The sequence below is a fragment of the Chiloscyllium plagiosum genome, unplaced genomic scaffold (genome assembly GCF_037043375.1).
Source record: "Chiloscyllium plagiosum isolate Xiang-an unplaced genomic scaffold, Cpla_swu_hap1 HiC_scaffold_27, whole genome shotgun sequence".
Taxonomy (NCBI): domain Eukaryota; kingdom Metazoa; phylum Chordata; class Chondrichthyes; order Orectolobiformes; family Hemiscylliidae; genus Chiloscyllium; species Chiloscyllium plagiosum.
Window position 1 is genome coordinate 88,390,546 of NW_028270165.1, and position 10,183 is coordinate 88,400,728.

General features: G+C 46.2%; 1 protein-coding gene across 1 annotated transcript in view; it reads left to right on the plus strand.

The window, feature by feature from the left end:
• Positions 1-10,183, plus strand: part of LOC148144900 (uncharacterized) — a 492,750-nt gene that overhangs the window by 450,658 nt on the left and 31,909 nt on the right. The gene's annotated exons all lie outside the window — the stretch shown is intronic.

Here is a 10,183-nt window from a genome sequence, read left to right on the forward strand (position 1 = left end):
TGCTAAATTGCCTATAGTCATCAGGGATGTGTAGGTTAGGTGCATTATTGAGTAGTAAATGTAGAGTAATACGGTAGGAGAATGGGTCTGGGTGAGTTGCTCTTCGGTGGGTCAGTGTGGATGTGTTGGACTGCAGGGATTCTATAAACTATTGACTTGTAGCAACTGAAAGGAAAGGGAGTGAATCCAAAGGGAGGACAACTCAGGAAATGTTGGTCCAGGTCTGTGTCTCAATTGGTAAATAGACAGGCAGGAGGCTGGAAGAACGTAGCAAGCCAGGCAGCATCAGGAGGTGGAGAAGTTGAAGTTTCAGGTGCAACTCTTCTTCAGGACTTGGGGTGAGTATAGGGAGAGCTGCAGAACAAGGGTGTGCTGGGGTCAGCGTGGTGAAGTGGGAATAGGTGAAGACAGGGAGAGGGTACAACCAGGTTGGTTAATTTGTGGAAGGAATCTGGTTGGTGGCATGGAGGAGTGGAAGGGAGTTGGGGAATGGTGAGGGAGGTTATCTGAAATTGGAGAACTCGGTGTTGAGTTCTGGGAGCTGTAGGCTGCCCAGGCAGAAGATGAGGTGTTGTTCCTCCAATTTGCAGTTAGGTTCATTGTGGCAATGGAGGAGGCCAAAGATAGTCATGTCAGAAAGGGAGTGGAAGGGGAATTGAAATGGCCAGTGACTGGGAGGTCCGGTTGGCCTCCGCGGACCCAGCTGCGATGCTTGGCAAACCATTCCCCAAGTTTATACTCAGTCTTCCCGATGTAGAGAAGACCACAATTGGCAAACATGTGGCAAATTCAGGACCTCAAAGTGAAGTTAGAGCCTTTGCTGTGAAAAAATGCAGAAAGGAGGTTTATTGTTTCAATGATGATATATTGAGACGTGGAGAAAGTGAGAACTGCAGATGCTGGAGATCAGACTTGAAAAGTGTGGGCTGGAAAAGCACAGCAAGTCAAGCAGTATCCGAGGAGCAGGACAGCTGACGTTTTTGGCATGAGCCCTTCATCAGAATGATGTGTGGATGTACAAAGGGACCGCAGCATGCTTCTACACCAGTCAATGCCAGTTGTCAGACAGGTGCAGCAAGCAATCAGCAAGGCAAGTGGTATGTTAGCAAGAGAAATTGAGTTCAGAAATCCGAATGTCTTCCTGCAGTTAGGGGGTCATTGAATATATTCAAGGCTGAGTTCAATGATTTTTGAACAGCAAAGAAGTGTATGTTTATGAGGAAAGGCAAGAAAATGGTTTAAAGACCAGTACAGAACAGTTAGTCATACAGCTTAGAAACAGACCCTTCAGTTCAACTTGTTCATGCTAATTATATTCACAAACTAAACTAGTCACACCTGCCTGTGTTTCGCCCAAATCCCCGAGGAGAAAGTGAGGTCTGCAGACGCTGGAGATCAAAGCTGAAACTTTATTGCTGGAACAGCACAGCAGGTCAGGCAGCATCTAGGGAACAGAAGATTCGACGTTTCGGGCACATGCCCGAAGAAGGGCATGTGCCCGAAACGTCGAATCTTCTGTTCCCTAGATGCTGCCTGACCTGCTGTGCTGTTCCAGCAATAAAGTTTCAGCTTCGCCCAAATCCCTCCAACTTTTCGTATTCATGTACTTATCCAAATGTCTTTTAAACATTGTTACAGTACCTGCATCCACCACTTCATCTGGACATTCATTCCACATACAAATCACTCTCTGTGGGGAAAGAAAAGGTGCCCCACATGTCTTTTTAAAATGTTTCTCCTCTCACCTTCATTATTTGCTCGTGAATCTTGAAAACCCCCACCCAACAGAAAGGACACCTGCCGTTCACCTCATATACTCCCCCTTATGATTTTATAAACCTCTATAAGGTTAACGTTCAACCGACTGTGCTCCAGCGGAAAATGTCCCAGCCTATTCACTTAGATGTTGGTGGATCCATATCCAGTTATGATTTGTTGAATGCTGGTGCAAGCTTGTAAGACCGAATGGCTTACTCCTGCTCCCAATTTTCTCGCACTGTGTCCAGGACAGCAAGAGACCATAAGACATGGGAGTTGAAATTAGGCCATTCAGCCCATCTGGTCTGCTCAATCATTCAAACATGGCTGATAAGTTTCTCAACCCTATTCTCCCGCTTTCTCCCTATAACACTCGATCCCTTTGATACTCAAGAACCTATCTATCTCAGTCTTGAATATCCTAAGTGACCTCACCTCCACAGCCTTCTGTGGCAATGAATTCCATAGATTCACCATTCTCCGGCTGAAGACGTTTCTCCTTATCTCTGTTCTGAAAGGTTTTCCCTTCACTTTAAGGCTGGGCCCTCAGATCCTAATCTCTCCAACCAATGGAAACATCTTCCCAACGTCCACTCTCTCCAGGCCATTAAGTATTCTGTATGTTTCAATAAGATACCCCCTGAGTATGGGCCAGTTAATCAGAATGACACAGACCCTTCAGGATGAGGTACAGCAGGGATTAGGATAGGCAAAGTGAGAGTGGAGGGAGAGTGTGTGGGATGGAGATTTTCAGTTACTTGGTAATAGAAGAGGAAAGAGAGTTCGCTACGAATTAGAATTGATCGGATGGGCCAATAGGCTAAGGAGTAGCAGAGGGACTTTAATTCAGAGAATTGTGATGTTTTGCATTTTGCCATAAGGGGAAAAGACATGCAAAAGCAATAAAATGTCGAGCCACAGGGAACAAAAACTTGTGGCTCCAACCTTTTTTTTCTCCTATTGGCATTTGGACACTCAAAATCTGTCAAGGAACACGAGCATTCCCATTGAGCATTCTATGTATGTTTGCCGGTGTCAGCAACGCAGTGCGCATGTCTGCCGTGTCAGCAAAACACTGGGCATGCTCATCGCTGTCCGCAAAAAAGGCGCGAGACCTTCTTTTGACGAACCAATAGAGAACCCTGGAGGACCGGAAGGAGATTGGCCCTCCTGCCAATCAGAGCCACCCCATTGTCTGAATGCGGAGGTTTCAGCATGAGCTTCTGAAGCTGCTGCTCCTCTCTCTCTGAATGAAGATTGTGCTTCACCCAGACTGCAAATTCCTTCCTCTGTCTAAGATCTGTGAGTACGGCAGTCTATTTTCTCGCCCCCTGTTCCATTTCTTTTTAATTCTGGGGTTCAATTGTTGACTTGCAAAAACTGAGAGGAAAGGGAGTGAATTCTGGAGGGGACAGACTCTGGAAACGTTGGTCCAGGTCTGTGACGCAATGAGCAAAATAGACAGACAGGTGGCTGGAAGAAGAACACAGCAAACCAGGTAGCATCAGGAGGAGGAGAAGTGGACGTTTCGGTTTCTTCATGACGGGGGTGGAGGTGGGGGTAGAGGTGCAGATAAAGGGTGTGCTGGGGGCAGGGTGGTGAAGTGGGGATAGGTGAAGACAGGTAGAGGGTACGTCCTGGTTGGTCAATGGGAGGAATGAATCTGGGAGGGAGGGAGGAATGGAATCAAGGGATGGGAAGGGAAGGGCAGGGCGATTTTGTTTTGAAATTGGAGCACTCAATGTTGAGTTCTCCGGGCTGTAGGCTGTCCAGGTGGAAGATGAGGTGTTGTTCCTCCAATTTGCGGTTTGGTTTGTTGTGGCAATGGAAGGTCTATGATGGTCATGTCAGAAAGCGAGTGGAAAGGGGAATTAAAATGGATGATGACTGGGAGGTCTGGTTGGCCTCTGTGGACTCAGCTGCGATGTTCAGCGAACCATTCCCTAAGTTTACGCTCTGTCTCCCTGATGTAGAGAAGACCACAATTTGCAAACAGGTGGCAAATACAGTACCACAATGTGAAGTTATAGCTTTTGATGTGACGAAAAAGCAGAATGGAGGTGTATTGTTTAAATGGTGATATAATGGGATGTGCAGATGCTGGAGATCAGAGTCAAAAGTGTGGTACTGGAATAGCACAGCAGGTTAGACAGCATCCAAGAAGTAGGAGAGTCGATGTTTCGGGCACGAGCCCTTCATCAGGAATGATGTGTGGATGTACAAAGAGGCCTTAGCGTCCTTTGGAACCAGTCAATACCAGTTGTCAGATGGGTGCAGCAAGCAATCAGCAAGGCAAGTGGTATCTTAGCAAGAGAAATTGAGTTCAGAAGTGGGGATGTCTTCTTGCAGTTATGGGGACATTGAATATATTCAAGGCTGACTTCATCTAATGTTTGAACAACAAAGAAGTGGATGTTTATGGGAAAAGGCAAGAAAATGGTTTTAAGACCGGTACAGAACAGTTACAGAGTCATACAGCACAGAAACAGACCCTACAGTCGGACTAGTCCATGCTGACTATATTCACACAAACTAAACTAGTCCCACCTGCCAGTGTTTGGCCCATATCCCTCCAAATCTTTCCAATATATGTACTTACCCAAATGTCTTTTAAATGTTGTTACTGTACCTGTATCCACCACTTCCTCTGGATCTTCATTCCACACACAAACTATTCTGTGTAAACAAAAAAAGTGCCCCTCATGCCTTTTTAAAATCTTTCTCCTCTCACCTTCAAATTTGCCGCGTAATCTTGAAACCCCACCCTCGGGAAAGGATACCCAGCAGTCATCTCATCTATGCCACTCATGATTTTATAAACCTCTGTAAGATCACCTCTCAAACTATGCTCCAATGAAAACTTCCCAGCCTATTCACCTAGATGTTAGTAGATTCATGTCGAGTTAGGATCTGTTGAATGCTGGTGCAGGCTTCAAAGGCCCAATGGCTGACTCTTGCTCCCAATTCTCCAGGACGGCAAGAGACCATAAGACATAGGAGCACATTTAGGTCATTCAGCCCAACGGGTCTGCTCTGCCATTCAATCATGGCTGATAGGTTTCTCAGCTCCATTCTCCTACTTTGTTTCCGTAATCCTCGATCTCCTTGATACTCTAGAACCTATCTATCTCAGTCTTCAATATCCTCAATGACCTGTCCACCACAGCCTTCTGTGGCAGTGAATTCCATAGATTCACGACTGTCTGGCTGAAGAGGTTTCTTCTTATCTCCATTCTTAAAGGTCTTCCCTTTACTCTGAGGCTGTGCCCACTGGTTGGAGAGACTAGAACCAATGGAAACATCTTCCCAACGTCCACTCTGTCCAAGCTGGTCAGGATTTTGAATGTTTCAATTGGAACCTCCCTGAGTGTGGCCCTGTTAATCAGCATGAACCACACTCTTCAGGATGAGAGACAGCAGGGATGAGGTTCAACAAAGTGAGAATGGAGGGAGTGTGTGTGGGATAGAGATTTTCAGCTTCAAAGGAATAAGAGAGGAAAGAGAGTTCACTATAAATTAGATTTGATCAGATGGGCTGATGGGCCAAGGAGTGGCAGATGGTGTTTAATTTAATGAAGTGTGTGGTTTGCATTTTGGTCAAGTAATCCAGGCAGGACTGACACAGTTAAGGGGAGTGTTGCAGAACAAAGAGACCTCGAGTGCGGGTTCATAGTTCCTTGAAAGTGGAGTCTCAGGTAGACAGGACAGTGAAGAAGGAATTTGGTATGTTTTCCTTTATTGGCTAGAGCATTGAGTATAGGAGTTGGGAGGTCATGTTGTGACTGTACAGGACATTGGTTAGGCCACATTTGGAAGACTGCGTTCATTTCTGGTTTCCCTGTTATAGGAAAGATATTGTGAAACTTTGAATAGGATCGGAAAAGATTTACAAGGCTGTTGCCAGAGTTGGAGGGTTTGAGATACAAGAAGAAGCTGAATAGGCTGGGGATATTTTCCCTGGAGCATCGGAGGCTGAGGGGTGACCTTATACACGTTCATAAGGGGCATGGATAGGGTGAATACCCAAGGTCTTTTGCCCAGGGTAGGGGAGTCCAAAACTAGAAGGCATAAGTTTGAGGTGAGAGGGGAATTTTAAAAGGCATCTAGATAGGTACATGAATATGAAGGGTTTAGAGGGATATGGACCACATGCAGGCAAATTGGACAAGATTAATTTAGGATATCTGTTTGGCACAGACGAGTTGAATCGAAGGGTCTGTTTCCGTGCTATATGACTTTAATCGTCGGCGGTGAAAGCAAAAGGGTCGTTGTGAAGACTGGACTTTCAAAGCAGCTATCAAGGATGTTTTGCTCTTACTGGGAACAGAAGAATTTGACTGAAGTGTGTCGGTGTTAATGCCTTGATGTCTCATTTTGTTCCCACCTTTCTGGGGATGTTAACCATTTCATGTCTGGTTGTTCATCAAGAAGCTGAATTGCAGGTTCACCCTGAATTGACAAACTTTTGTTTTGCTTTCCAAAATCAGACTTGCTCACTGTCAGCAGGAGCCCAATGTTGTGAAAGATATTAACTTTCAGGTGGAGTTACCCAATTGATGTTTTCGCTTTTCTGCCCCTGTAAGATCCTGAATCAGCACTTTCAGGAAGATTAGTTAGAGCAGAGGGAGAGAGAGAGAGTGGGATGGTGTTTTCCTTTTTGTGGAACAACAAAAGAAAAGAATATTCTGCAGAAAGTAGAATTGCTTGTTCTGAATTTCAACCCTGCAATGGTAATAATGACTTTTGTAATCTCTTTTTGCAGAGTATTTGAAGATCTGAAGACAGAAGTTTCAAAATCAACAGAGAAGGCCGCCTGCCCAAAACATTGACTCTCCTGCTCCTCTCCTGACTTGCTGTGCTTTTCCAGTGCCGCACTTTTCAACACTGACTTTCCAGCGTCTGCAGTCCTCACTTTGACGTCAATGTCTGACAGTCACTCAATCCATCGGGACCGCAACAATTTTCAACTATAATTCTGTGAGAAGGAGCAAAGCTTTTTGGTTCCTGTTTCGGTACATTTTCAGCGTCAGTGGGACTGGATGAGAAATCCTGTTGGTGCAGCGCACTGAATGTGGATCATGAAACAGCGATACGATCTGGAAAGAGGAATTCACGACAGAGAGGGACTGTACACGCATTTGTGTGCAGCGCAAGCTTCAGCCATGGAGAAACCAGAGGAATCCTGCCCTTTGGAGAAACCATGGAAGTCTGGCAACCGTGGAAAAGGCTTTCATGTCCCATCTGTCCTGGAGTCTCATTGGCGCAGCCACACTGGGGAGAGGCCGTTCTCCTGCCCTGTCAGTGGGAAAGTCTTCAGCGATTCCTCCACCCTGCTGAAGCACTGGCGGGCCCTGACAGGACAGCTGAAAGGCCTCTCCCTCGTGGACCCGCCAGTGCTTCAGCAGGGTGGAGGAATTGCTGAAGACTTTCCCGCAGTTGGGGCAGCAGAAAGGCATCTCCCCCAAGTGCAGGAAGGCCTTCAGCAATTCCTCTTCCCTGCTGAAGCACCGGCGGGTCCACACTGGGAAGAGGCCCTTCAGCTGCCTGAGTGCTGGAAGGCCTTCAACAATTCCTCCAACCTGCTGACCCACTGATGGGTCCACACGAGGGAGGGGCCGTTCTCCTGCACCGAGTGCTGGAAGGCCTTCAGCGATTCCTCCGCCCTGCTGAAGCACCAGCGGTTGCACACAGGGAGAGGCCTTTCAGTTGCCACGAATGCGGGAAGGCCTTCAGCAATTCTTCCAACCTGCTGAGGCATTGGCAGGTCCACATTGGGGAGAGTCCATTCTCCTGCCCGGGGTGCTGGAAGGCCTTCAGCAATTCCTCTGCCCTGTTGAAGCACCAGTGGGTCCACACTGGGGAGAGGCCGTTCTCGTGCCCCAAGTGTGGGAACGCGTTCAGCAATTCTTCCACCCTGCTAAAGCACCAGCAGATTCACAATGGGGAGAGGCCAATCACCCACTCTGTGCGGGAAGGGCATCACCCGCACCTCCCACCGACAGAGCCACCAGCGAGTTCATGTGCCATCGCAAGGGTAGTGAAGGAACAATGGCCGAGTGCCATTATTGACTGGACCAATAGTAAAAGAAGTGAGGTGGCGGGGGGGAGCGGAGGGGAGTGTGCGCGCTTTGACCTCGAGCTGTTTGAAAAGTAGCTACTTTTTCTACACCTTTTTTGCTGGGGAGATCTGAAGCTGTAACGAAGTTGGGTCACAATAAAGGTTACCTGAACTTGCGGCCAGGCTCAGACTCTCAATGAAAGCTTTGAGCTCCAAGAGTTTTTGTTTTAAAGCTGCTCATTTCTTTCCAATGTCGTGTATCAGGTGGAGCAGTGAATGAGTAGCTGGTATCATTAGAAATTGTAAATTTTTCAGGAGCGCAGAGTGCATCGTTTCATCGGCATTGTACAATTTACTGGCAGCACCAAGGTGTGGGCTGCGTTCACTAGAAATGATATGGAGGAGCCAGTGTTCGACTGGGAAGGACAAAGTTAAAAATCACACAACACCAGGTTATAATCCAACAGGTTTATGTGGAAGCACTAACTTTTGGAGCAGTGCTCCTTCATCGGGTAGCTGTGAAGCAGGATCAAAAGGCACAGATTTTGTAGCCAAAGTTCAGTGTCATGCAACTGATAGGATATATTGAACAAACCTAGATTGCTGTTAAGTCATTCACCTTTTAGAATGGGTTGCAGGTTTCAGTTCATTAATATGTAAATCCCAGAACATCCTTTCTGTCACATTCTTAAGATGACTTAAGATTTCATTAAAAAAAAAAGTGACAGCTCAGAAAATGCGTGAACGGTGTGGGGTTTGAGTCTGTCAGTATCCCAATCTTGAATTAGACTGGTTCTATTTCCAAAGTAGGAACCTTATAAAATATTACATGGATTGGCTGCCTGCAGACTGTGCACATTTTGAGCAAAATTGAAAGTATCTGCAAATGTAATTCTGCCAAAACAAATTCACCCCTTAGAGTTATATGTGTGTGTGTGTGTGCGTGCATGAGAGAGTGTGATTGTGTGCGTGAGAGTGTGCGTAAGAGTGTTTGCATGCTTGGTAAATTGTGAGTGTGATGGAATATAAGCCTGTGAGAGTGTTGGGGGTTGTATGTGTGTGTGTATGAGAGAGGTGTGAATAAAAGCGAGGGGTTGCGTTTTGCTAAAACAAGGAAGTGCAAGACTTGTACAATTAATGGTAGGACCTTGGGTTGTATTGCAAAACAGTGAGAAGTTCAGGTACATAGTTCTTTGAAAGTTGAATCACTGGTAGACATGGCGGTTAAGAAGTCATTTAGCACCATTGCCTTCACTGTTCACACCATTGAGGATAGGAGATGGGACATCATGTTGAGGTTGTGCAGGATGTTGGGGAGGACACTTTCCAGGGACGGAGTGCATTTCTGGTGGCTCTGTAACAGGAAGAATTCTATTAAGAGGGTTCGGTAAAGATCTACCAGGATATTCCCAGGACTGGAGGGTTTGAGCTATAAGGAGAGGCTGGGACTTTTTTCATTGGAGCACAGGAAGATGAGGGGTGACCTTATTGAGATTTATAAAATCATGAGTGGAGGTAAGGTGAACAGCAAAGGGGGAGCTCAAAACTAGGGGCATTTTTATTCAAGATGAGAGGAGAGAGATTTAAAAGGAACCTGAGGGGCAATGTTTTGACAGAGAGTGGTTTGCATGTGGAATGAACTTGCTGAGGATGTGGTAGATGTAGGGGCAGTTACAACGTTTAAATGACATTTGGATGGGTACATGAATAGAAAGGATTAAGAGGGATACTGCGGATGCTGGAATCTGAAATCAAAAGAGAAAATGCTGGAAAATCTCAGCAGGTCTGGCAGCATCTGTAAGGAGAGAAAAGAGCTTACGTTTCGAGTCTAACTGACCCTTTGTCAAAGGTTTAAGAGGGATATGGGTCAATTGTCGGCAAGTGGGACTAGTTTAGTTTGGGAATTCTGGTCGGCATGGATGAGTTGGACAAAGGGTCTGTTTTTGTGCTATATGTCTCTGAACCAAAGAAGTGATCTTATTGAAACCAATAGAATTCTGAAAGGGGCTTGACAGGATAGATGCAGATAAAATGCTCCATTGTGGAGGGAGTCATAGAATCCCGACAATGTGGAAGCAGGCCATTCAGCCCATCTATTCCACACTGGCCCTCCGAAGAGCATCCCACTCATACCCACCCCGTTACTCCATATTTCCCATGGCCACTCCACCCTAACCGGCACATCCCTGGGCACTATGGGCAATACAGTACAACCAATCCACCCTAACCTTACACCCTCATCTATAAATTGCCTTCTCGAGAATGTAATTTAAATGCAGAGCGTTTCTAAGAAAAATGTCAGTCTGACAACATTGGGATACAGACAGAATTCACACCTATTGTCTCTTAAAGGGATATTTCTGCTTA